General features: G+C 45.6%; 1 protein-coding gene across 3 annotated transcripts in view; it reads left to right on the top strand.

Annotated features, from left to right (window-relative positions):
• The first annotated feature begins 17,998 nt into the window (after positions 1-17,998).
• The window catches only part of TPD52L1 (TPD52 like 1), a 40,019-nt gene continuing 33,358 nt past the window's right edge, over positions 17,999-24,659 (top strand). The window contains exon 1 of one of the 3 annotated variants that reach the window (XM_007658007.3): positions 17,999-18,070. The gene's annotated coding sequence lies outside the window, so the exon portion shown is untranslated. Of the gene's footprint in view, positions 18,094-18,124; positions 18,180-24,659 lie in introns of those variants that run through there. The other 2 variants (XM_016225782.3, XM_039911186.1) reach the window with 2 other exon arrangements.

Here is a 24,659-nt window from a genome sequence, read left to right as displayed (position 1 = left end):
CTTTCCCCCTAGCATCTTCGCTGTTAGTTCTGGATTTCTCCAGAACTGATCCCAGTTCTGGGCCTTCTGCCTTGTCAGCCCCTCAGTCTGTGACCAGCATTTCCCCCTCCATTGTCCCCTTTAATGCTGTCTCCACGACACTGCCCTGACAACGCCTCCCCACCGCCCCCCTTCCTGTCACAGAGCAGGGGACTGGGGAGACGATGGTCTGGGTGTAAAGTGAATCCAGTTGTTCATAGAAAACCATCATCTTTTGGGGCCAGAAGGAGTATGGAACTTTTTCTGGGTTCTCTAGACTGCAAACTCCCCCTCTAGATTGTAAACTCCTTGTGGACGTGTTCTACCAACTCTGTTATATTGTAATAATAATAATAATATTGGTATTTGTTAAGCGCTTACTATGTGCCGAGCACTGTTCTAAGCACTGGGGTAGATACAGGGTAATGAAGTTGTCCCACGTGAGGCTCACAGTCTTAATCCCCATTTTACAGATGAGATAACTGAGGCACCGAGAAGTTGAGTGACTTGCCCAAGGTCACACAACTGACAGGTGGTGGAGCAGGGATTAGAACCCATGACCTCTCCCAAGCGCTTAGTACAGTGGTCTGCACACAGTAAGCACTAGTAAATACCACTGATTGATTATCTAGGTGCTGTTGACACAGAATCACTTTGCACTTTTCACCAGGTGATCCCCATCCTTCCTGAAGATTCAACCCTCCTTCTCTCTGGGTGACTAAGCCTAGAAAATGGAATTCTCCTCTGTTCAATAATAATAACACTAATCATTGTGGTATTTGCTAAGTGCTTATTGTGTGCTACGCTCTACTAAGCGCTGGGGCGGATACAAGCGAGTCATGTTGCACACAGTCCCTGGCCCAAATGGGATTCACAGTCTCAATCCCCATTTTATGGCTAAGGTAACTGAAGCACAGACAAGCAAAGTGACTTGTCCAAGGTCACCCGGCAGACAAATGGCAGAGCCGGGACTAGAACCCATTAACCTCTGACTCGTTCTCGGATCTGTGCACCAGCCACACCCACCTCACGGGCAAGGGGACAACAGTGTTGGGAATCCACCCCGGTGCTTAATACAGTGCCTGGCACATAGTGAGAGCTTAATAAATGCCATAAGAATAATAATAATAAACAAGAAATCCTTTCTCCTCTCAGAATGGGATAAGGAGATGGAGAAAGCTACCCTGCTCCTGTGAAGAGACACAACACATCGACGTACGAGGGCTCGTGTGGTCGGAGGGTGAGGCAGCACTGTGTTCCCGCTTAATACAGAATTCTGCACCCAGCAGGAGCTCAATAAATACAACTGATTGATCTATTGGTTTCACACTGTTCACTCCCTAATGACCTGGTGGGAGGTGAAGGGAAGAGAAGTGCTCAGTACTTGCCTGTGCATTTGACCAGCTCCATCTAGAACCCAGTTACACTGTAAATACGGTCCGAACTGCCCTTTCCCACTTGGGCATCCTCGTCCAGTCATCAGGGAATCAGTTTAGTAGGAGAGTTGCCCTAAGAGGTGACCCTCTTCAAGACTTTTCCTTGGGGAGCCTTCTGTAAGAAATGTGTGAGGAGCAGCGACCAGACACAGTCTCTTAGCAAGACCGGGCAGGCTTGAGTTGTGTGAGGTTCCCGATTGTGTGCAGAATGGGGGTTCGATCCCTGTTCTCCCTCCTACTCGGACTGTGAGCCCCATGTGGGTCAGGGACTGTGTCTGACCTGATTAATTTTGTATCTTCCCCAGAGTTTAGAATATGCTTGATGCATAGTAAGTGCTTATAAATATCATTTAAAAAAAAAGAAAGGGGGGGCTTACTGCCTTCTGGAAACCACTTTTTCTTTTTCCTTCATCATTCTAACCTTTAGAGACCTGTGATCCTTTGACCCAGAGAATGGATGGCCCCTTCATGGTGTTTGTCAATTGGCAGCGTAAAAGCAAACTTCCTGAACAGAAATTCTTTCTCAAACTACCATGCAGAGGCATGTCTGTCCTTCCATTTTCTTTGGAGATAGTGTTGACGCTGGGATTTACAATTCCTTTACACCATTACAAGCCCATACGATCCTCTGTTGCTTAATTTGGGCAAGCAGTGGCGGGGGTCTGCCCTGAGCAGCAGTCTCGCGAAAACAAGGTTTACACGGGGGCTTTGGCTTGGAGCAACGTCACCACCCAGAGGGCAAGTGCATCAGGTTACATCTCTAGCTCTATGTATTTCAACTCTAAGAAAAAGAAATTTTCCATTATGACTCCTCGCTCGTCAGTACCACGCAGAAGGGTCACCAACAGCGGAGTTGGGTGATGTCTTCAGGCTAGTCGTAGGGAACACGTTGATGGTGTTTTAGTAGAGAAGAATAGGGAGATGCCTATTTTCCTTCTGAAAGTGTTTGCTCATATTTGTGATCTAATTGTTAAGCAGACCGGTGCATGGTCCGGGCATTCTCTTATCGGACAGAGAGCAGGAGGAAAGGCAGCTTTTCTATGCTTCGAGAATGTCCAATTTCAATTTTATGATATCTGGGAAAAGCTCTTTTTATGTGCCAGGCACTGTAATAGCCACCAGGGTAGGTACAAGCTTACCAGGTTGGACACAGTCCCTGTCCCACGTGGGATTCACAGTACCATATTAGTGTGGTAGAATTATTTTAGATAGAGGGTCCTGAAAGTGGCAGACCATGAGGTTTAGCTCTCCCTTCTCCATTCACACCCATCTGCATCCTACTTTCCCATCTCTTAGGGAAGTTTCTGCTAGTTTTCCATCTTCTTGACACTTTCAAGACCGCAAGCTTAGGTGGGCGGGGAATGTGTCTGTTATACTGTTGTATTATACACTTCCAAGTGCTTAGCACGGTGCTCTGCATACAGTAAGCGCTCAATAAATATAACTGATTGATTCTTGGCCCCATCAATAATTCCTTTCTTCACTTTTCAAGTGTCTTTCTTCCTCTTTGCCTTTCTTTTTTACCCACTTCTTTCTGCTGTTTCAGTCAGGGCTCTTTGTTCTTTTCTCTTCCCCCTTTCCCTTCCACACCATTCTGTATTCACACTACAGATAAGCTCTCAAGTTGCAAAGGGAAGTCATTTTTTCACAGTGGATTGATAAAACCTGGCCCTGCAATAGCAGTCTATCAGTCTATTGAGCCTCCATAAGAAGAAAGGGTTGGATCTGCCCTTATTCCATCCTTTGTCCCTGACAGCGAATCAGCACCGAACATTAATTGCTTCTTTGTTTCGCCGCCTCTTCAGAATTTGCTCGCAACATGGCCAATTTGAATTATGATCTCCGCCATTTTGTTCGGAAGTTGCTAAAGGAAGGACGATTCTTGAATTATAATTGGAGTCCAAACCCGGTGGGGTTTACGACAACTGATCCTGTTTGTTTAATTGCTTTGTTTAGTTTAATATAACTGAACCTGTATGACATTCATAACCAGCATGTAGAATAGCTGTTCTATAATTTCTGGAATTTGTCAAGTCTGAAAAACCCCCCGGGGAAGAAACTTTTGGTCAGGGGGAGGAGGGATAGGGAATGTAGAAAAATTACCAGTCTATGCATTGCCTTCCTTAAGGCTTAATCTCATAAAATTGGGACATGTTTTCCCTCATTCTTCATCCATGAAATTACTTGCAAAGAGAAAATCATATTTGGGGTATGAAAGACAACCAGCCAATACCAGAGGTGCCAATTTTTTTGGGGGGGGGGAGGTTTGAGGAGCATGAGGGTCAATTAGGGGGCAGGGATTTTAGGCCAGATGAGGACTGCAAGGGTTTATAAGCCAAAAGTTTACCATTTTGCATCTTTTTCAGCGCTGACGGTTAGGACTGTCCAAAGTGCAGGAATGAGCAAGCCTGAGATTCTAGCGCAGACAGCTTTTCTGCCAACAGACAGTCCCATACCCTCCATAGAGTGAGCTGCTGTGGGCAAAACCAAGTCAGACAAAAACTAATCGATGTATTTTCCCTTAAAAGGAAATAGGACTGGAGAGAAAGAACTGTATTTTTTTTCCCTTTTTATATTTTGCACTTTTCTGGGGTGAGAGTGTTAGAATAGAAGGAAGTAGCATGGCTGCCATTGAAAATGATATCTCACGTTTGCGTTAGTACGATATTTTGAGAGTGAAAAAGGTCTCCATATGTTTTTGCAAATGGAGCTTTTAAGAAGTGTGCATACTCTCCCAACCATGTAGTATAGTGCTCTACACACGGCAAGTGCTCAGTAAATACTATTGATTCATTGATGGATCATTTTTCTGTCTAGAGCAATGATGAATATGCCAGAAGGGGAGAGTAAACTGGCTATTAAAAGTTTGGGTACTTGAGTTTGCCCGCATTTTTTAATAACACTATAGATTTCTTCCTTCCAGGTTTCATTTGGTGCTTTGTGTGTTGAGAGCAAGAAGTTTAAATATATGTTATTAGTGCCTTAATACCTGAATCCGTTGAATTGATTTGCCCTCTCTAAAGAGCCATGAAGAGTGATTTGGGAATCTTGGTCAAAGTTGTATATGTTTTTGTTTTTTTGTCCCCCCCACTAATAATCTAAAGGGGACCCTATGTATTTTGTTTTTAATCTTAGAAATGTGCTTTTTCAATGCCTGTGCCCTGCTTTAGTAAACAGAAAAGGCCAGTTAAACCAACATGCCTTTTAAATTGTATTCCCCTTTGTGATATTTTGGCATTTTCAGAAACATTTGGTGGAAATTTAGGCCATTGTAAGGTAATGGCAGTTATCTCAAACCCAGTGAAAATCAGATTATTAACAAATGGTTCTATATCAGCTGTATATATATATATATATATATATATATATATTTTTACCACCAAGACACTTTGGGTCTTGTAATCATCACCTGAGCAGTTGAAATGGCTATAGGCTCTTACCCAAGATTCTCAATACCTCTGTATAATAGATATGATTATTTTCAGGTAGAATATTTTTAAAAATCAGAGCATACAGCCAGCAGTTCAGATTCCTGACCATTTTAGTAGCTCATTCCAAGCTATGTCTCTCTGATAGTCTACCTTTGAATCAGAACGAGACCACATTTCCTTTACAGTGGCTTCAGTTTGCATCAAATATGTCATGTGTTTGTTTCTTCCTCTTCGCCGGTGCCTTTTTTTTTAAGTGGCCTAAAGAAAATGTTCTTTCAGTCATCTTCTGTACAACCTGTATACTAGCAGTGTACAGTTCAGTGTGTCCTAATGAATGTATGACAAATAAATCAAATACTTCACAGGCTCAGATGACGTGGAGACCACAGGTTGTAGAGGCAAACTTGTATAAACATGTGAAGACAAAGAAAAGCGACTTCTGCCAACAAGTTTGTCCTGCTGGACAGGACTTTTCAATGAATGGTGGATTTTTTTTTTTTTTAACTGTGCTTGAAAATGTTACCTCACTAATATTCAGTGATATATCTGTCTAGCTATATACATATAGACAGACAGATAGATATCTATATATACACACACACACATATATATGCATATGTGTGTGTGACTGTATGCATATATATGTGTGTGTATATATAGATATATATAAGGATATATATATATATATATATCAGTGTACTCGCCATCGTTATTCAGTCTTATTTGCTGCTGGCAGTTACAGGAGTGTCAGATCACAAAGGCATTTTACGTCTGGTGGGGGAGGTCAGGAGCCTTGTGATGTTGTGAGGAATATCATCTGGCCTTTTAACATAATCAAGGCCTTTCTTCTTTTTTAATTATTTATAAAAGAAAAAAAAATCCTGGGAAAGGTCAGAAAACGACGATGATGATCAGAGTGTGAGAAAGACGCTAAAGACCCTCAGCTTGGATGAGAACCACGATGAGAAGTGAGATTTCGGACTGCTGTTATATGAACTGTGTGGGCATATTGACAGCGCGTCTTGTGTACTGCACCTTGTTGTGCAGGGAAATCATGCAGTGTCAATTAGTGATGTCTACCTAATAAAGTTTTCAAGTAGAAAAGAGACTTGTTGCAGTATTTCTGGTAGATTTTGACTTTAGGGAACCACACCACAACAAATTTTTCTTTGTGTCGGGGCCGAAAGAGGATTGGCGTTTTAGGGGAGGATGGAGATCGGAGGGACAAGCTTCAAAAGAACTAGCAGGCCAGGGATCTGCTATCTTGCATCTCTCCAGCCCAGAAAGCAATTGTCCCTGTGGAGTTGATACCTTTGTGCTGTGCAGTTCAAATAACAGTGCTCTGCATATAGTAAGCGTTCAATAAATACGATTGAATGAATGAACTTTAGAAGGGGTCAGAAATGGCTTTGGGTTGCCTGACTCTTCCCTTGCCAGCCATCGAAACTTCATGGGACCCAGTAATGAGGGTGATAATAATAATGATGATGGTATTTGTTGAGCGCTTACTATGTGTCAAGCACCGTTCTAGGTACTGGAGTAGGTACAGGCTAATCAGGGAAGACACATGCGGCTCACCGTCTTAATCCCCGCTTTACAGATGAGGTAACTGAGACCCAGAGAGGAGTAGTGCCTTGCCAAAGGTCACACAGCAGACAAGTGGAGGAGTCGGGACTAGAACCCAGATCCTTCTAACTGCCAGGCCCAGGCTTTATCCACTAGTTCACGCTGCTTCTCCACTATATGTAACTCTGTTATATTGTATTCTCTCAAATGATTAGTACAGTGTTCTGCACACAGTAAACACTCAACAAATAGGATTGGTTGATTGTACTCTTTCCCAGTACTTAATACGGTGCTCTACGCTCAGTAAGCACTCGGTAAGTACTATTGCTATTATTGCTAAAGAGCCCATGGCACGGGATGGAGAGGAACCGAGAACCCAATGTAGTGGGTGTAGTGGGAGAAAGAGAGCAAGTGAGGAAGGAGGCTGAGACATTGACTGGAAAATATATTCACTGCCAGTAAAATGCCACTCAGTTTGCCTTCTGCCACTTGTGCAACTGGCTGAATTATCCTTTGGCCTGTATCGTTTATGTTTGTATTCATGAATTGTGTTCTCCAGCAGATTCATTGCCCGGACCGCCTGACTAGATTTCCTGGAAGAGATCTTAAGACCCTTCTGAAGAGCCTCCGAATGAGCTCACTTCATCATTAAAATGCCAGAGCTTTCAAGGGCGTTATCTCCGTTGTTGGGATGGCTGCAAGAAGTGGTGAGGTGGACCCGTTCCCAAACCCGTTTCCCGCCCTTGAGAGTCATTCATTTAATCGTATTTATTGAGCATTTACTGTGTCCAGAGCACTCTACTAATCACTTGGGAGAGTAGATTATAACAATAAATGGACACATTCCCTGCCCACAACGAGCTTACAGTCTAGAGGGAGCAAATTGGGCTGCCCGCAACCAGCTCAAATCATCATGGTCGGGGAACGTGTCGGCCAGCTCTGCTGTATTGTATTCTCCAGGGTGCTTAGTACAGTGCTCTGCACACAGTAAGCGCTCACTAAATACCATCGATTGGTTTATTTGTTTTTTGGTACAACTAAACAGACACTACGAGCTTATAGTCTAGCAGGGTGTAGCATTTTGAGCTTCCAAGTTGGGTGGGAGAGGAAGGCCTGGCCCAGCCCTGCAACCCTTGTACCCCACCAAACTGGGACCCTGGGCTCTTGCCAGGCTGTGGGCAGACCACCTCCGGGTGCTTGTGGAGGAGGTGAAAAGGAATCAAGGACCCTTCCAGAGGGCTTCTGTCCCTGCCCGCCATGTGGAAAACCAGGGAGGCGCTGGGACACCTGCCTTCCAATGGTGCAGTGGATAGAGCACAGGCCTGGGGGTCAGAAAGCCATAGGTCCTAATTCTGGCTCCGCCAGTTGTCTGTTGTGTGACCATGGGCAAGGCACTTCACTTCTCTGTGCCTCAGTTCCCTCATCTTTGAAATGGGGACTGTTAGCCCCTTGAGGGACAAGAAGTGTGTCCAACCCAATTTGCTTGTATCCACCCCAGGCCTTAGAATAGTGCCTGGCATATAGTAAGCACTTAACAAATAACACAATCATTATTATTATTACTATTAATCTCTGCCAGATCCAGTGTGGAGCAGTGGGATTTAGATAAGGTGCACAGTTCAGAGCAGTTCCCTGAGATGCCTCTCTTGCCCCTGCCTTGCCACCGCCCCCAAAAGGAAACTCCTTTTTCTCAGACTCATTGCCTTCCACCAAGTGTCCCACGCCCGGGGAGAGAGAGAGAGACTCAAGAAGATGAGCTCATTACCCATTTAAAGGACTTTCAGCATCCTCAGAGCCTTGCCTAATCTATATTGGCACTTCAAAGAAAGATCGATAAAGATAAAGCCTTTGGAACAGGGGAGGAGAAGAGAGAGTTTCAGACCTACTTCCTTTATTTACATTTTGATACACTAGGCAGCCAGTTGAGTCTCTCTGACTTCCGACAGGTGTCGGGACTCACAAACACTGGCTGAAACTATCAACAGACACCCGCCGCAGAGATTATCCCCCGAGATCCTGGAGATTGAAAATTTGAGAGTGTTGTGGAATTCAAGGTTTTAGTGGGAGGCAGGGTATTTTGTTGCAAAACATTTTCAAGATAGCGCACACCCAAAAGGCCCATAAAAAAGCAGACCCTGGAGATCATGGCTTGCTAGAGTTGGCGTCTTCTTAATGCTCTAGGAGTTTGCCCTTTGAGATTTAACCTCGTCTACATCAAAGTCCCCCTCAGTGGACCACGCTGCTGGAAACTCTTTAAAATTAATCTCTCCACAAGGAACCCCTAGTCCTTTCAGGCACTTCGTAAACTCATTAACGTGAGCTGCCGCGCTCCTAGCGGCTGTAACGAACACCCTCGGTTCGGCTGGATTCAGAGGAAACGGTGCTTTCTTTGTCAGTGTTTGCGAGGATGGGTGAATTATGAGGTTGAGAAAACAGATAACTTTTGGGTCCTCACCTGAATCTCCAGAGTTAAGAGATATAGCGGTCAAAGGGCCGGGCTTCCGTCAGCTGCAGCGATGGTGTGGGATGGGTTACGTCTGGATGGAAGTGTGGCAGTCAGTCTAAGATTTCATCAGCTACGCCATGGGTATAGCGGCTTCGGGGCTGTGTCATACAGGGGCACGGGGGCTCTTGAAGAACTGTGTGATTCTGGCCCTTCTGGATGACTAACCCCATCAGTCCAACCAAGCTTAATCCAGTTAGCTGTAGCTCTAACATCCAAATGCCTGAATGGCACCACCAGCACATCCCCAGTGCTCAGCACAGCACTTGACACCAGCAGCCAGTCAACCGTAAGCAGCGTGGCTCAGTGGAAAGAGCACGAGCTTGGGAGTCAGAGATCATGGGTTCTAATCCAGGCTCCACCACTTGTCAGCTGGGTGACTTCGGGCAAGTCATTTCACTTCTCTGTGCCTCAGTTGCCTCATCTGTAAAATGGGGATTTAAGACCATGAGACCTATGTGGGACAACCTGATTACCTTGTATCTCCCCCAGAGCTTAGAACAGTGCTTGGCACATAGTAAGCACTTAACAAAATATCATTATTATTATTAGCATTGAGTGCTCACTATGTGCAGAGCACTGTACTAAGCATTTGGGATAGTACAATAAACAGCCCACAGTGAGCTTACAGTCTAAAGTAGGAGACAGACATTAAAATAAAGATACGTACAAAAATTCTGTGGATTTGGGGGGAATGAATAAAGAGAGCAAGTCAGGGCGACAGCAGTGAGTGGGAGAAGAAGAAAGGAGGACTTAGTCAGGGAAGGCCTCTTGGAGGAGATGTGACTTGAATAAGACTCTGAAGGTGGGGAAAGTCATTGTCTGTTGGATAAGAAAAGGGAGGGTGCTTCAGGCCACAGACAGGATGTGGGCGAGAGGTCGGTGGTGAGATAGATGAGACTGAGGTACAGTGAGTAGGTTGGCATTAAAGGAGTGAGTTGTTTGGGCTGGGTTGTAATAGGAGAGCAGCGTGGTAAAGTAGGAGGAGGCAAGGTGATGGACTGCTTCAAAGCCAATGCTGAGGAGTTTGATGCGGGAGGTGGGTGGGCAACCACTGGAGGCATTTGAGGAGTGGGGAAACATAGTCTGAATGTTTCTGCAGAAAAACAATCTGGAGTGGGAAGAGACAGGAGGCCGGGAGGTCAGCCAGGAGGTCGATACAGTAATCAAGGTGAGATAGCAGAGTTACCATGAGTGGCTTCTCTTCAGCCTGGCCCAGTTCAGCCAGCGTGACCCACTTCACCATCTACCCAGGCAACCGGTCCATTGCCGTCCCCAGCAGCAAAGGAGACCGTGGCACCGCGGCTTGGCTGGGCATCACGTCCCATCCCTACTGCCGGGAAGTCTGGTGTTCCCAGCAGACAGTGGTGTTTATTGAGTGCTTCCTGTGTGCACAGCACTGTACTAAGCTCTCAGGAGAATACAATACACCGAAGGTGGTGGAGTTGAGGCAGCCGCGGTGAACAGTCGTCCTGGCTCTCGTTTCCCTGTCCTGGTGGGTCCCGGGCTATTTCTCCCCCTGATGTCAACACCTTTGCTTGTGGGCCTGAATCCCCGTGGTGGAGAGAGACAGAGATAGAAAGAGGGATTGAGACCCACTCCAACACCTTCCGCAGAGAGGTATGTGGAGAGAGAGACACAACCCCCACCTCCCCAAGACACCCACAGTCAGACACTGCCCCCAAAAGACACATGCTGAATAATAATAATAATAATGGTATTGTTAAGTGCTTACTATGTGCCAAGCACTCTTCTAAGCACTGGGGTAGATACAAGGTAATCAGATTGTCCCACGTGGGGCTCACGGTCTTAATCCCCATTTTAGAGATGAGGGAACTGAGGCACAGAGAAGTTAAGTGACTTGCCCAAAGTCAACTGATAAATGGCAGAGCCGGGATTAGAACCCTCGACCTCTGACACCAAAGCCCGTGCTCTTTCCACTAAGCCTCACTGCAAGGAGCCCCCTCCTCATCCCCAGACAATATACACAAAGAGAGGTACAACAACCCACAGAGCCACACGCAGAGGATCCAGAAACATGTGTTGGGTCTTTGCCTTTCTTGTTAAATCCGTTAAATAAATCTCATTTTTTGCCTTCAATGGATTGGAATCCACAGGCTAGGCTCAGGCAGGGGGAGTTGGTGGGGGGTGGTGGAGGGGAAGGGCATGCAGGGAGATATTCTACAATGCAGAATTTAGGAATTCTGCGTGTGTTGCTTAGCATCACCCTCCAAGTTCCCAAATATTCTAAGATCCTGCCAATGGCACGTGTAGTATCATAATTCTGCAACTGTTGGGAGGGAAATGTAATTTCTGTTACCCTGTTTTCATCCAGTTTCAAACAAAAATGCCTCCCCAAAGGTATTTTCATTTCTAACCAGTTGCAGTGCTAGTGAATAATTGAAAACAATTTTTTCTTCACTGTTACAAAGACCTCACTTCTAAAAGGGAAACCACCCTGGGTGACTAAAAAGTTGCCAGCATTATCGTTGCATTTATAACTCTCCCAAGTGGGCGGCGAAGGCATTCATTTATTCATTCATTCAATCGTATTCACTGAGCGCTTACTGGGTGCAGAGCACTGTACTAAGCACATGGAAAGTACAATTCGGCAACAAATGGAGACAATCCAACAACGGTGCAGAGAGAGACACAACCCCCCACCTCCCCAAGACACCCACAGAGTCAGACACTGCCCCCAAAAGACACATGCTGAATAATAATAATAATGGTATTTGTTAAGTGCTTACTATGTGCCGAGCACTGTTCTAAGCACTGGGGTAGATACAAGGTAATCAGGTTGTCCCACGTGGGGCTCACAGTCTTAATTCCCATTTCACAGATGAGGGAACTGAGGCACAGAGAAGTTAAGTGACTTGCCCAACAACGGGCTTACAGCCTAGATGGGGGGAAACAGACAACAAAACAAGTAGACAGGCATCAATAGCATCAATAGAAATAAATAGAATTGTAGATATATACACATCATTAATAAAATAAATAGAATAATAAATATGTGCATATATACACAAGTGCTGCCTCTGGTCAGGGATCAGCATTTGCCTTTTTCTAGCTGAACACTTGAGGCTTGCCCCCAGTTTTTGCAGCCCTGAATCCTAACCCACCTAAATGCTCAATAAACATGACTGATTGATGGACGTGGGTCGTAATAATAATAATAATGTTGGTATTTGTTAAGCGCTTACTATGTGCAGAGCACTGTTGTAAGCACTGGGGTAGATACAGGGTAATCAGGTTGTCCCACGTGAGGGTCACAGTTAATCCTCATTTTACAGATGAGGTAACTGAGGCATAGAGAAATGAAGTGACTTGCCCACAGTCACACAGCTGACGAGTGGCAGAGCCGACATTTGAATCCATGACCTCTGACTCCTAAGCCCGGGCTCTTTCCACTGAGCCATGGACTGTGTCCAATCTGATTGGCTTGTATCTACCTCCAGTGCTTACTACAGTGCCTGGCACGTAGCACTTAACAAATATCATTTTTTAAAAAAACAACAAAAATCCCAGATCTCCTGATTTCCAGAACAGTGTTCCTTTCACTAGACCAGTGGCAGGTCACTCTACAAGGGAGGAAGAGGCAGATATATTATCTTCTTTATTATGTACACGAGGAAACCGAAGCCCAGGAAGGTCAAGAGACTTATCCAACGTCACACAGCAGGAAAGGGGCAGAGCTGGACCTAGACCCCAGATTTCTGAATAACCGGGCTCCATAATCTTCCTACTGACCATGCTGCCTCCATGTAATTTGGGGTCTCCCCTGCCCACATTCTCTCACAATTCTGTAAACTCTAATCCTGTTTCTCTCAGCCTATATCTTTCTCACATTTAAGAGTCTTAATTGATATGATCTCTGGCCAAATACCTGAGTGCACATGTGTGTGTATGTGTATGTAGATGTATGTGTGTGCACTTGTGCGTGTGTGTCCATGCACACCGGGGTTCGCCGGGTGGAGGAGGGAGGTCTCCTTTATTGTCACCCTCCTTTCGTACTCCTCCAGACGTGTTAGTCATTGAAAAATTATGCACGTTGTGGGCAGGGAATGTGTCTGTTTATTGCAATATTGTACTCTCCCAAGTGCTTAGTATAGCGCTTTGCACACAGTAAGTGCTCAATAAATATGATTGAATTAATTAAAATTAGGTGAGGGCCTTTAGTTCAGAATTCGTCATCCAAGGGATGAGCGCTCAGGAATCGACTCCGTAGAACCATGTACTTGGAGATGGGCAAAGGCAGTGAGGAGAGGGGAGGCAGGGGGAGAGGGGAGGCAGGAAAAGAGAAGAAGGGGTGCAAAAGGAAGTGTAGTTTATGGAAAAAGAACAGGACCGGGATTCCGGAGAGGTGGATTCTTATCTGTTCTTCCATTGGCTTGCTGGGTGACTGTAGCAAATTGCTTGACCTCTCTGGGCCTCATTTTCCTCACCTGCCTTGTCCTGTCTTATTGGGATACTGTAAGGATGTGATCAATCGATTGGAATTTTGTTGTATTGTACTCAAGTGCTTAGTACAGTGTTCTACACACAGTAAACGATCAATAAATACCATTGATCGCTTGCTTTGGAAACATGAAAGCATTGTACAAATTTGAGTTTCTAGCATGCATTCTGTCTTCCATCTTGCCTGTTTCCCAGTGCCCCCATTTCCGGAGGCCTCCCACTCAACTTTTCCCACTCAGTGCCTTCCCACTTAGCAAAGGGCCCACGGGCTCAGGGATGGCTTCCTGGGGCCAATGCTCTGCATATAGTAAGTGCTCAAAAAATAGTTTGATCGATTGGTTGACACCCTAATTGGACTGTGGCACCCACTTTTTCCTCCTTCCATGCCCCCATTAATTCACCAGGCTGCAGTAAGAGCTCTGAGACTCTGATCTGGCCTTTTCTGGAACTGTCAGGACTTAAGCGTTGCAGGATGAAAATCCACTTGAGATTGTCTACCCTGAATCCGAAGCTCTTTCCCCAGCCTAGAACCCCACCGGAGACATCCTGTCATTATAAGTGGCCTAGTGGATAAAGCATGGGCCTGGGAGTCTGAGGACCTGGCTTCTAATCCTGACTCCGCCACTTGTCTGCTGGGGGACCTTGAGCAAGTCACTTAATATCTCTGTACCTCAATTAACTCATTTTACCTCATCTTACAGCTTACCTCTTACATTTTACCTCATCCCATCGTTCAATGGATTAAAGAATGTGAGCCTCATGTTCCCACATAAGGACTGTCCAACCTGATTATCTTTTATCTATCCCACTTAGTACAGTTCTTGGCACATAATAAGTGCTTAACAAGTATAATTATTATTATTATTGTTATAAACCTGAAGGCATAAGAGAGCAGGGAGAATACTGGCCAGTACTGATTAATGAAGAATTTTTCTGAGCTTAGTAGTATAGAAATAAAGGACCCCCAGATATGCTATGTCAGACTTGGGCCGACCAACACATTGCTGTGATCACTATCAAGTGCTTACGGTCCCCCAGATAGCTTTGGTGAATCTTGGGCCTATCATCCTACCACAATGAAGCAGCATGGCTTAGTGAAAGGAGCACAGGATTGGGAGTCAGAAGTTGTAGGTTCTGATCCTGGCTCTGCAACTTGCCAGCTGTGTAACATTGGGCAAGTCACTTAACTTCTCTGTGCCTCAGTTCCCTCATCTGTAAAATGGTGATTAAGACTGTGAGCCCCACATGGGACAACCTGATTATCAGCGCTTAGACCAGTGCTTGGCACATAGTAGGTGCTTCACAAATACTATTCTTCTTCTTCTTATTATTATTATTATTAATAATGATAGCTATCAGGTAACCAAAGCCAGTGTTGCATTCTCAGCAGGAGTGGCAGCAGGGGTGTTGCTCGTGGTGGTAATTAGTATTTTGGTGATGCGGGAACTTAAATTACAGCATTAGTATGTAAACATGTTGGGATGCACGAGCCCGACAATGGAGTAAAAGGATGATTCATAGGGCATCTTATTGACAAAATACCTCCCTAACTTGATGTGTTTTTAGAAATAGAACAGGTAACCTGGCTCAGAACAATTTTGTAGTTTCAGAAGCATTCAGTGTTACTTAGGTTTGCAGTGAAATTCAGCTTGTCAGTCAATCAGTGGTATTTACCGGGCACTTAACTGTGTGCAGAACACGGTATGAAGCACTTGGGAGAGTACAATATAACAGAGTTGGTAGACACGTTCCCTGTCCACAAGGAGCTTACAGTCTAGAGGTTAGGGTTTGGGGAAGAGCGGGAGAGCAAGAAGCAGATTGAAAAACAGCAAAGGCCCTGCAAGTGTCCAATTCTGTAGCAAGGAGCGGCTGGATGTGGTCAGATATTGGTTCTTGGAAACCCACCCTATGAGCAGAGAGTGTTCTGGAGACTGTCAATCGATCAATCAATTGTAGTTTTTGAGCGCTTATTGTGTGCAGAGTATTGTACTAAGCGCTTGGGAGAGTACGGCACAATAGAGTTGTAGACGCGTTCCCTACCCATAAACAGCTTTCAGTCTAGCAGGGGAGAAAGACATTTAAATAAATTTCAGGTATGTACATAATAAATAAAGGGTACAAGTCCAAGTGCAGAAAGGAAAGTGAGTAGGGGAGGTGAGGGCTTTGTCGGGGAAGGCCTCTCAGAGGAGATGTGAATTTAATAAGGCTTTGAAGGTGGGCAAGTCGTCTGTCAGATATGAAGGGGGAGGGAGTTCCAGGCCAGAGGCAGGACATGGGTGAGGGGTCAGCAGTTAAGGTAGACAGTGAATATGTTGATGTTAGAGGGAAGTGAGTGTGCCAAGTTTGTAGTCCTCCTGTACAGTGGAACAGACCTCACGACCAAAATGGAACTCCTCATTTTCCCACCCAAACCCTGTCCTTCCCCTAATTTTCCCATCACTTTAGAGAGCACCACCAATCTCCCTGTCTCACAAGCCCACAATCTTGGCATTAGCTTTGACTCATTGCTCTCAATCAGTCCAAATATTCAGTCTGTCGGCTCAACCTACACAACATCTCTAAAATCCATCTTTTCCTCTCTAAAATCCATCTTTTCCTCTCCATCTAAACTGCTTCCACATTAAACCCAGTGCTTATCCTATCCTTCTTTGATTACTACATCAGCCTCCTTGTTGACCTCCCTGCCTCCTATCTCTCTCCACTCCAGTCCATACCTCACTCTTCTGCCCTGATCATTTTCCAACAAAAACGTTTCCCCACTCCTCAAGAACCTCCAGTGGTTGCCCGTCCACCTCCGAATCAAATAGAAATTTCTTTCCATTGGCTTTAAAGAACTGAGTCACCTTGCCCGCTCCTACCTCACCTCGCTGCTCTGCTACTACGACCCAACCCGTACACTTCACTCTTCTGGTGGCAACCTACTCAATGTACCTTGATCTCTTACATCTCACCTGCCGACCCCTCAATCAAGTCCTGCCTCTGACCTGGAGTGCCTTCCTTCTTCATATCTGACAGATGATCACTCTCCCCACCTTAAAAGCCTTATTGAAGGCACATCTCCAAGAGGCTTTCCCTGACTAAACCCTCATTTCCTCTTCTCCCATCCCCTTCTGTGTCGCCCTTGCACTTGGCATGGCGCGGTGGATAGAGCATGGGCCTGGGAGCCAGAAGGTTCTGGGTTCTAATCCCGGCTCTGTCACTTGTCTGCTGTGTGACCATGGGCAAGTCACTTCACTTCTCTTTGGGCCTTAGTTCCCTCATCTGTAAAATGGACATTGAGACTGTGAGCCCCACGTGGGACAGGGACTGCATCCAACTTTGTATGGATTTGCTTGTATCCACCCCAGCACTTAGTACAGTGCCTGGTACCTAGTAAGTGCTTAACAAATACCATAATTATTATTATTATTTGTTCCTTTTATTTAGTCCTCCATCAGCCCCACAGCATTTCTGTACATATCTGTAATTTATTTATTTATATTAATGTCTGCCTCACCCTCTAGGCTGTAAGTTGACTGTGGGCATGGAACATGTCTACCAACTTTGTTATTTGGCACTTTACCAAGTGCTTAGTACAGTGCTTTGCACACAGAAACTGCTTAATAACTATGATCGATGGACTCTAATGTGAAATCAGTGGGGGATAGATAGGAGGGGGTAAGGAGGTTGAGTACTTCAAAGCCAATCGTAAGGCTTTTCTCTCAAAATCCATGTAGTAGGAGAGTGGTTATCAATCAGTTATATTTATTGAGCTCTTACTGCATGTAGAGCATTGTACTTGGGAGAGTTCAAAATAACAGAATTGGTAGACAGGTTCCCTGTTCACAAGGAGCTTCCATTTTAGAGGGTTATAGGTTACAGTGAGAATCCTGGGTGAGATGGGCAGTGGGGCCACAATGACAGTGTGTCCTGGGAATCCCCCGTACAGAGAGAGAGCATGGTTTAGTGGACAGGGTTCTAACCCCAGATCAACCTTAGGCCTGCTGTGTGAACTCACACCAGTCTTTTCATCAGTCATCATCAACAGCATTTACCGAGCACTTACTATGCGCCTCTTAGGCCCTCTTGAGCTCTGTTGCTTCTTCTGCGGTATGGAACCTGCCTATGCTCATCCTCGGGAATGTTATAAGGATAAAGGAGACAGGAAATTTGAAGTCATTGGTGAAATAAAAGCACCGCTCAAATCTAAGCGATGTCACAGTATCCTCTTGGAACAGTAAGCTCAGCTCTTAGCCTGTTGAGTTATAAGGATGTAAAGTATGTTTGCCACGGGGAAAGGATATAATTCTTCTTTTTACAGTTTCACAAGTGCAAGACTGCTGAAATAATTTTGTATTACTACATTATTCAATTGGAAAAGCTGAAATAAAGCTATTTATGCTGTTCGCAAAATGCCATTTATTCTGTATTTCCTCTGGGCTGTTCTGGAAAACATACACTTAGTTCTTTCTCCTCCCTTTAATTGTGTGTATGTGTGTGTGAGTTTGTATGCATGTGTGTGGGGTGGGGCTGGAGGGGGTGTATTTGTCATTCCATGATTTGGAATCCCTATGGTTGTCACAATAGGTCCCTCTTGTGACCTGGCCAGAGTGACACGGCACTCCCATCCTGCACCTCTGCGTCTGGGAGCAAACCGTACCGGGATGATGCGGAAGGTACCGTGACCACCCTCAGAGATGTATGTCAAGGGGGAATTGGGCCAGATCTGACCCTTGCCAGCTTGTAGTATTCCCAAGGCTCGCGTAACAGGATTCCCCCGTTCAGGTGAACCGGGCCGGTGGCTGTCTCCGAAAGAAAGCGGGGCTGTCGCTCCCAAGGCTGGGGTCTGATCCGGCTCTTGCCCTTCCCCCAGCTCCCTCCGCTTCACCGGCTCCCACCGACCCGGTTCTGCTCGACTCTCCCCACGGCCCCTTCAGGCTGGAGGCTCGTCTCTAATGGCGGGGGGACAAATGACTCACTCGCACAGTCTGGCTCCTGTGAAAATCTGGCTACCCATCCTGGCCGGGCAATCAATCAATCCATGCTATTTACTGAGTGCTTACTACCACTAATAATAATAATAATAATTATGGCACTTGTCAAGCACTGTTCTATATACAAGTTAATCAGATTGAACACGGTCCCTGTCCCACATTGGGCTCGCACCCTTAATCCCCCTTTTTTACATATGAGGTAACACAGGTACGGAGAAGTTGTTACTTGCCCAAGGCCACAAAGCAGAAAAATGATGGAGTCGGAATTAAAACCCTTGACCTTCTTACCCTCAGGCACATGCTCTGTCCACTAGACCATGCCGCTTCTCCATGTGTGCAGAGCGCTGTTGTAAGCACTTGGGAGAGGACAGTACAACCGAGTGGGTAGTCACGTTCCCTGCCCACAAGGAGCTTACAGCCTGGGGCAGGTGGAGGGGGAACGGACATTAATATAAATAAATAATTTATACTATATGATTTATAGATATGTACATTAAACACTCCGGGGTTGAGGGTGAGGTGAATATCAGTTGCCCAAAGGTCACTGAAACAAGTATAGAGATAATGAAGAAGGTAGAGGGAGTCGGGGAACAGAGGGCTTAATCAGGGAAGGCCTCTTGGAAAAGTGACCTTAGTTCTGGGGAGCGTTCAGAGGGAGTGAGGGGAGAGGAGGGAGATGTCGCTGTTCCTAAGAGGGTGAGAGGGGCTCCGGACATTTCCTGAAACTACAGATTCATGATATTTGACACTACTCCAAGCCCCAGGACTGAGAAACAGCATGGCCTAGTGGATAGAACGCAGGCCCGGGAGTCAGAAGGACCCGAGTTCTAATCCCACCTGTACCACTTGACTGCTGTGTGACCTTGGGAAGTAACTTCACTTCTCCTGGCCTCAGTTACCTCATCTGTAAAAGGGGGACTAAGCCTTGAGCCCCATGTGGGACAGGGACTGTCTAACCTGATTAGCTTGTGTCTTTCCCAGTGCTTAGTTCAGTGTCTGGAACATAGTAAGCGCTTAACAAATACTATTCATATATATATATATATATATATATATATATATATATATATATATATATAAAACAAAAGGATACTGCAAAAGGAGCCAGAGGGCAGTTTCCTGAGGAGACTTGGGATTCCAGGAGAGAGAGCCACAGGAGATCAAGGCCCCATATTTTCCCCAGCTGCTTGCGGCTTCCACGGGCTTAAGTACTTTGATTTAGTTAATTCCTTATTTCTGTGTTGGGTCCTCACACTTGTACTCTCTGTGTCTGCCTGCTTGTCTTCCTCATTCTATCATAAGCTCTGTGAGGAAAGGGACTCTCAAGGAGGGACCGTGTCTTTTGACTTTTTTTAAAAATTTCGTATCTTACCCTAGACTGTGAGCCCATTGTTGGATAGGGATTGTCTCTATTTGTTGCTGAATTGTACTTTCCAAGCCCTTAGTACAGTGCTCTGCACACAGCAAGTGCCCAATAAATACGATTGAATGAATGAATGAATGAAGTACAGTACAGTAATAATAAATAATGTTGGTATTTGTTAAGCGCTTACTATGAGCAGAGCACTGTTCTAAGCACTGGGGCAGATACAGGGTAATCAGGTTGTCCCACATGAGGCTCACAGTCCTCATCCCCATTTTACAGATGAGGGAACTGAGGCACGGAGAAGTTAAGTGACTTGTCCAGAGTCACACAGGTGACAAGTGACCGAGCCAGGATTTGAACCCATGACCTCTGATTCCCAAAGCCCGGGCTCTTTCTACTGTCCCACACTGCTTCTCTAAGGCAGTCATGCTCAGTGCAGCAGTTCTGCTCACACCCAAAACAGCATGCAGGAGGTGCTCAGAACAGGGTGCTGCCCAGAGTAGATACCTAGTACTACAAATTCTGCCCACGGGAGGTGTCCAAAACAGCATGAAGGAGGTGCCCAATATGGGGTGCTGCCTACAATAGGCTCTCCAAAATGCAGTTGATGATGATAGTGGTGATGATAAGAGGAGGCCTAGGGCTTTACAGGCCCCTGTAATGACTGAGATATTTAAGGTGGAAGGGAACTTCCTGGGGCCTGGTGGTGTTAGCGTTTGAGACATAATACCATTGAGATTGGATTTGGCGCTGCAAATCCACTAATCCAAATGGAAAAATCCTTCCTAATCTACAGTGGTAGGAATCACCGACGTGGATGAATTCATAAATAGTAATAATAATGTTGGTATTTGTTAAGCACTTACTATGTGCAGAGCACTGTTCTAAGCGCTGGGGGAGATACAGGGTAATCACGTTGGCCCACATGAGGCTCACAGTCTTAATCCCCATTTTACAGATGAGGTAACTGAGGCACAGAGAAGTGAAGTGACTTGCCCACAGTCACACAGCTGACAAGTGGCAGAGCCGGCAATCGAACCCATGACCTCTGACTTCCAAGCCCGGGCTCTTTCCACCGAGCCATGCTGCTTCTTGAGATGATGGGCCACGGTTTCTTATTTGAGAGACAAGAGCAGCATGGCCTAGTGGAAACAGCATGGGTCTGGGAGTCAGAGGGACCTGGGTTCTAATCCTAGCTCTGCCAAATGCTTGCTGGGTGACCTTGGGCAAATCACTCAACTTCTCTGTGCCTCCATTTCCTGAACTGTAAAATGGGGATTAAATCCTACTTCCTCTTGCATAGACTGTGAGCCCCATTAGGAAAATGGGCCTTGTCCGACCTGATTAACTTGTACCAGCACCTTAGAATAGTGTTTGACACATAGTAAATGCTTAACAAATACCATAGTAATAAATTAAATGACCCATTCCTAACCCCAAGGAGTCTGGGTCTTCAACCTAGTGCTATTGTTGGAGAAGGAGCCCTGGGGCGGGTAGACTGTTGGTCTGATCCCGGGTGGCATTGCTTTTGAGTTTTATGTTCTTATGTTTCCTTGGTTTGAAGAATTAATAGAAGCACTGTTTGCCAGCAGACTCAAAATAATAATAATAATTGTGGTATTTAAGTGCTTTCAAAAGAAAGTGATTGAGCTCCTAGTAATAGTTGTAGTATTATTATGCACCATAATAATGATAATTGTGTTATTTGTTAAGCACTTACTATATGCCAAGCACCGTATTAAGCCCTGGGATAGATACGAGCAAATCGAATCGGACAAAGTCCACATGAGGCTCACAGTCTTAATCCCCATTTTGCAGATAGGGGAACCGAAGCATAGAGAAGTAAGACTTACCCAAGGTCACACAGCAGACAAGTGGCAGAGCCAAGATTAGAATGTATGATTTTCTGATTCCCAGGCCTGTGCTCGATCCACCTATGCCATGCTGCCACATACTGTGCTAGAGCCGGGGTAAAGATAAGACCCAACGCCTGTCTCGCATGGGGCTCACAGTTAAAGTGGGCGGGAGTACAGGTATTTAGTTCCTGTTTGATAGATGAAGAACCTGAAGCACAGAGCAGTTAAGTGACTTGCCCAGGATCACACCACAGGCCATTAAGGGAGCCGAAATTAGAACCCGGGTCTTCTGACTCCCAGTCCTATGCTTTTCCAGTAGGCCACACTGCTTCCCTGTGCTTTAAAAAAGAATAAATTCTAAGATAGTTTTGCAAAATAGGAATCTTGAAAGAGGGGATGTCCATTTCACTGGCATACTCTGGGATCAGAACATACCACGATATGTGGACATCAGGAATTTAAAATAAAATAGATTTGGAAAAAATACATATCACAGAACAGGCGTGTAATGGGCAGTTTAAAAACTGTGGTTGTGGGTCTAGGAATGCTTGGGAAATTCAAAGTAGAATTTGTTTAGAGAGCAACGATTCTGCCATATCTCCCAAGCGGTTCTGGTGTACTAGCTAAAGCCTTCTTAGCTTGAGGATTACTGCCTGATGATACTGTAATGGTTTATGGTCTGGCACATCAGCCTGGCAGCCTGCCCATCCGCCTACCCCACACACGCATTCAACGATCTGTCACGCCCCCAGGCCTTCCACCTCCAGCATGAAGGAAAAGGTTGTGCTAAACAATAGCAAGAAACAAAATTTTAATGCCTGTCTCCCCCATTAGACTGTAAACTCTGTCAGGGTAGGACTCATGTCTACTTATTCACCTGTACCCTCCACCTCTCAGGTCGCACCTGGAGAGTTTCCAGGACTCTTCCAGTCTCGACTATGGAAGGGACAGTCAAGCAGAGGTCCTTCCATTCCATTCATTCAATAGTATCTATTGAGCGCTTACTATGTGCAGAGCACTGTACTGAGCGCTTGGAATGAACAAGTCGGCAACAGATAGAGACGGTCCCTGCCGTTTGACGGGCTTACGGTCTAATCGGTCTACTCTAGTCTAAGCTACATTCCTAGCTTGGGGTTGGCTAGCGAGTGAAAGGTAATCTGCTAAAAGTCAAAACTCCCCTGTGCTGGGCAGCACCGGCACGGGAGAGGGTGGAGGGAGGAGACTCAAGTTTAGTACACGGAAGGAGGCAATGGTGAACTGGTTCCATATTTTTACCAAGAAAACTCTAAGGATACACTACCGGAACGATTGCAGGTGGAGGTGGGGCGTTCTGGGAGAGATGTGTCCATGATGTAACTGCTGTACACATAGTAAGCGTTCAACAGATGCCATGGATCGATTGCCAAAACTCTGCACGGTCCACAAGAAGCAATTACGGTGTTTCCTGATTCACGTTGGAATTCCTCTTGACTGTAAGCTCATTTGGGGCAAGAAATGTGTCTCTTGATTACAGTGCTCCACACACAGTAAGCACTCAGTAAAGACAATTGAACGATTGAATCCCGACTGCCCTTCTCTAGGCTGGGTCACATACCGGTGTTGTAGTAATAGCATTAAGTGCTTACTGTGTACAGAGCACTGTACTAAGCGCTGGGAGAGAATAAACAGTTGGGCATTAGACACAGTCCCTATCCCTTGCAGGGCTCATAATAATAATAATATTGGTATCTGTTAAGCACTTACTATGTGCCAAGCACTGTTCTAAGCTGTAGGGTAGATACAAGGTCATCGGGTAGTCCCATGTGGAGCTGACAGTCTTAATCCCCATTTTACAGATGAGGTAACTGAGGCACAGAGAATTTAAGAGGCATCATGTTCTAGGGACCACTGACTGTTTCATTATTTTTTACGGTATTTTTGAGCGCTTAGTATGTGTCAGGAATAGTACGAAGTGCTGGGGTAGATACAATTTAATCAGGTGGGACACAGTCCATGTCCACATGGGGCTCATAGTCTTAATCCCCATTTTACAGATGAGGTGATTGAGGCACAGGGAAGTGAAGTGACTTGCCCAAGGTCATACAGAGAAGCAGCGTGGCTCAGTGGAAAGAGCCTGGACTTGGGACTCAGAGGTCATGGGTTCGAATCCCAGCTCTGCCACTTGTCAGCTGTGTGACTGTGGACAAGTCACTTCACTTCTCGGTGCCTCAGTTACCTCATCTGTAAAATGGGGATTAACTGTGAGCCTCACTTGGGGCCACCTGATGACCCTGTATCTACCCCAGGGCTTAGAACAGTGCTCTGCACATAGTAAGCACTTAACAAATGCCAACATTATTATACAGCAGACAAGTGGCAGAGCTGGTGTTAGAACCCAGGTTCTTTTGACTCCCAGACCCATGCTGTATCCACTAGGCCATGCTGATTCTCACCACTTATTTGTCAGCTTGGAGTGGCTAGTATTGTGGACAGCGAATGTCTTTCCCAAGTACTTAGTAAAGTGGTCTGCACACACTAAGCGCTTAATATGAATGAATGAATCTGTTAAAAAATCTGGGATTAGAGCCCAGGTCCTTCTGACTCACAGGCCGGTGCTCTAGCCACTAAGCCATGCTGCTAATCGGGCTGGTAATTAGCAACTCCTGCTCCTGCTTCTGAAGCTTATAGTCAATCAACTTCTACCTTGCTGGTTTTCCTGGAGAGGCTCAGTTGGGAGGGCTAAGGAAGGAGCTAATGTAGAGTCCTATAATGAAGTTTATGCCCTGCCCTAATAATAATAGCATTTGTAAAGTGTTTACTATGTGCCAAGAACTGTACTAAGCTCTGTGGTAAATGCAAGATTATCAGGTCTCATATGAGACTCACAGTTGAAGAGGAGGGAGAACAGGTATCGAATCCCCATTATGCAGATGAAGGAACCGAGGCTCAGGGAAGTTAAGTGACTTGCCCAAGGTCACAGAGCAGGTAAGTGGCAGAGCTGGGATGAGAACCCAGATATTCTGTCTCCCAGGCTCTTTCCACATTGCTTCTCTGCCTTTCTGCCCTCTTG

This window comes from Ornithorhynchus anatinus, chromosome 2 (assembly GCF_004115215.2).
Source record: "Ornithorhynchus anatinus isolate Pmale09 chromosome 2, mOrnAna1.pri.v4, whole genome shotgun sequence".
NCBI classification, from domain to species: Eukaryota; Metazoa; Chordata; class Mammalia; order Monotremata; family Ornithorhynchidae; genus Ornithorhynchus; species Ornithorhynchus anatinus.
The sequence above is the reverse complement of the archived record's forward strand: the minus strand, read 5'-3'. Positions and strand labels throughout refer to the sequence as shown.